This window comes from Triticum urartu, chromosome 3 (genome assembly GCF_003073215.2).
Source record: "Triticum urartu cultivar G1812 chromosome 3, Tu2.1, whole genome shotgun sequence".
Classification (NCBI taxonomy): Eukaryota; Viridiplantae; Streptophyta; class Magnoliopsida; order Poales; family Poaceae; genus Triticum; species Triticum urartu.
In genome coordinates, this window is record NC_053024.1 from 8,467,568 (window position 1) to 8,471,686 (window position 4,119).

A 4,119-nucleotide genomic window follows, 5' to 3' on the forward strand; every position below is an offset into this window, starting at 1 on the left:
GACGGGGTGGTTGTGTCTTTCTTTTTAGTTTATTAATGTTTTATGTTTAATTATGTTCAAAGTGTACTTTGGCCGATGTTTTTAATATGTTTAATTATGTTTTATTAATATGCATGTTTTAAATTAAATGTTTGCATGCCTATTTAGTTTTTTTAAGACCGTGCGGACTAATGGATCGGCCACATCGGGCGCACCGACGCCCCTATTGCAAAACCTGGACATGCTCGTCCGCTCGGCCGACCCAAATGGACAAAAAACAGACAAAAAAGACACCCGTTTGCTTCTGCTGGTTGGAGTTGCCCTTAGTACCAGGAATACAAGGTCCAAATGCCAAAGGCATGCATCGAAATTCTCTATACCCTTCGTGCGTCATGGGTTTTGATAGAAGAGCACACTTTGTACTTGGGTTTTAAACTTTAATTGCTTCGAGAAAGGAGATGGGAATATTATATAATCCTTCCCAATTACCAGAAATTTGTACTTTTTCATATTTCTGCAGCATTGTCTGACTAAAAGTTCAAACATTTTTATGCTCAACTCCAAATCATCCTTCAGTGCTTAACGAATCACATTAACAATTATAGAGGTTCATAACTGATATTGGTCAGTATTCATTGAACTCAGTAAGCTCAATGCTGAAGCAACTGAATAACACAGATTGTAGACGAGGTAACTCAACACCCCGCAAGCTACTAGTTAAAATACCATCTCCGAATTGATATAGCTTAATGCGTACCAAATAGTGAATCTTACTGATATGCTAATCCATTTCTTACGAGCTGGCACCATGCTCCTAATAACAGCACGAGTAAATAACATAGACTGTCTGATGGCGTATGCCAAAACAGAGGGGAAAAGAATGACAAGAAGCATTTCGGAGAACATCATACTACGCATAAAGGAAGCATCATCAAAAGGCCAATTGTTCGCTGATACAAAACAAAGGAAAATTTATGTAGACAACTGACATGATTCGCCGCACTATAATTTATGAATATCAAAGGAATGAAAATCCTTTTTATGAGTTGCAACAAATAAGAACTGAATTCAATCAATATCAGACTGACTTTCAACTTGCAGCTGTACACAGCAGCAGGTTTTATTGCAGTGATGTCCTGCTCGAGACATGAACACAACGTGGGATCTGAGTAAGACCATGGCAAGCAAGCCTTTCTTGTGTTTACTTACAGTATAGGTTTTGTTTGTTTGTTCAACTAATGTTTGGATCATGCATTACATGAAGCACTAATTGTTAAAATGTTTGGTGCGAAAAGTGAAATAGTGATAGAGCATTCCAAACAGTGTAGTAGAAAGCCAGTATGAGGATGGAAGCACAAAAATGTATTCATAGATTTTGAGGTTACCTCTTTTTACCGTCAGCTACAACAGAGGGTAGAAACAGCGAACACCCCAAATATTGACTGTTAAGAAGACCACTAGATACCAAGGTAAGTCAATTCTTCAGTTCATGGAAGAGGGATATGAGACAAATAAATTGCTAAGAAGTTAGTAGTAAGAAGACCACTACATAAATAAATAAAGCAAAGTCAATTCCTGAGCCAAATAAAATAGACACACGATGCAGATTAGTTGGCAAATAATTTCAGAAGCAGAGCAAAAGGACTTGTCGATTTTAGCATCAACACACACAGTAGTCACTTCAGCCCGAAAAAGGTACCAAGAAAAGCATAGATTTCATGCAACCACATAACAGTCAGAGCCTCTGATCATAACTTGTATACATCAATGCAAGAAAAAAAAGAGTGGCCAGCAGGCTCATACTCGATCCAATTCATAGACATTGCAGCAGATGAGGATACGAAAACTAGCCAGAAAGAGAAAGGAACTCACAACAGCCGTCAGATCAAAGGCGAAACACTCACGGCATAACCTTCTAGAGCCGGAAAAAAGGTATGCTGAAAAAGACTGCCTGAGCCAACATTTACAGAGGGGAAAGAAGTGATCCAACATTTTGTAATCCAAAAACAAGTACTCCCTCCGTTTCAAAATAGATGACCCAACTGTAGAAAATATAGAACCTACAATATTCGTTGTATTGATCTAACCCTTGTGTAGGGTATATATAGAAATACAAGAGGGATAGAGACTTGGAGTACAAGACAAGTTATGTGGTTTAAACTAATTCTATCTCTATCTCCTTATCTCTAACTTAAACCCAATTATATTTCTAACATTCCCCCTCAGTCATAGCGGGAGTGAAGCGGACGAGTATGACTGGATTTGAAGTCTTGCGCTTTCGTCGTCTTCTCCGCCGCGCCATCATCAACTGCGTCTCTAATGGGTTGGCACCTAGGGCGGTGACTGCGTCCCCTTCTGGTGCCTTCATGACTCTCGTCTATTCCCTCCCGCAGTCATAGCGGGAGTTGTGTGGATGCTGGTGACGACGCGGACGCTGTTGACTGGAGTTGTTGCCGATGTGTTGCTGTAGATCAAGCCATTATTGTCGATGTCGAGGTAGCCGATTATGGTGATGTAGCCTTGGTCGATGTAGTCGTGGTCGATGGTGTACTCATCGTGGATGATGAAGCCGCACAAAGCCGGAGGCGCAAAAAAATTGCGATATGACGGAGCTGCAGACGTGGACAATGCACCTTGCGAATGTCAGAGGGTGTCGTCGACGATGAGTCCACCAGTTTTGCCAAGACCGGAGGAAACCCATCGAGCACACATAGGTTTTGCCAGAACCATGTGTCCGTGTAGGGTCGTCACTGTAGTGACGTCGTGTCGATGCAGTCGTGCCGTCGTGAATGACGCGGTCGATGTCGTCGTCGTGACGCGGTCATTGCCGCCGTCAAGGTCGCGTCTTGTAGAAAAATCTGTCAGAAGACGCTAGTTGTCCATCTTGTGGACGAGGCGGCGGCGGTGTGTCGACGATGATGTTGGTAAAGACCATGTTGATGAAGACCTTGACGATGAAGTGTCGGCGGTGCAGCGGCGTGTCGATGATGATGCGTCGCTTGGAGGCGTCCCTCATGGCGACAAGGTGTCGATGCCGTGTTGTACCGAAGAAGTCGATGAAGAATTGCACGCTTTCCACACCGGCCTGACGTGTGGTTGGCGCTGATGTCGCTTCTCGTGTATTTGCTTGACGATGATCTTGACTCGTAGTCTGTTGTGATCGGACAGCTTGATGTCGTGGTTCGGCCCGGTGTAGTTCGACTCGACGCAGTGCAGATCGGTCGATGTAGTCGTTCAGGCCGATGTAGATGGCATGTCGGCACAGGTACAGGCGATGCAAGAGGTGGTGTAGCTCGGCTTGGTATACTTCATCGTCGTATGAGGCGCTGGTCGGCTGGAGTCGATGGAGTTCGGGAGTCTGCCCTCCCGTGATCCAAGTCGCACCTCGGCAGACCTGAGGAGACGTATGGACACACGTGTCCAAGCCATGCACGCAGATATGTCACGCCACATGCACGTATGAACGTGCGATGGATCTCCTTGATTCCGTCCGGTGCATGCACGACTGCTGCATATATGGCCATACGTGCCAATCTGGCTGGCTGCACGGGAGCAGATCATACACCCGCTGGATGGCTTGAGGCGATCGTGGGTCTCGCGGTGACTGCGGCGCATGGCTGGGTAGATTGTCGATGTAGAACCCGTGCGCACATGCCGCTGGTTGATGTTGCGGGCCGAAATCCCCCACGTCGACGCTGACGATCTGGCGATGTCCCTCGTGCCCCGCACGTTGCCGTAGCGGTGCACCACCGATGTACGCCGATTTGATGACTGATGTCAATTATGCACTGCTTTTCACCGGAATTGGATCTGATCGTGGAGTTTATTTGTGCCTAATATAGGATCGATCTACAGGATGGACTAAGGAATTTCGAAAATTGGAATATATGGAATTTGAGCTAATCTAAAAAATCGATCTAATATCTAAACTAGGAACCGATCCAATCTTTGTTTGAATCGGGTGCCGCGCCCCCGGGAAGAGGAGATTAATCTCCCCGGGGGCGCCGCGCTGCGGAAGTGGAGGAAGGTAGGATCGGCGTCGTTGGAAAAACTGCTCTAATACCATGTAGAAAATATAGAACCTACAATATTCGTTGTATTGATCTAACCCTTGTGTAGGGTATATATAGAAGTACAAGA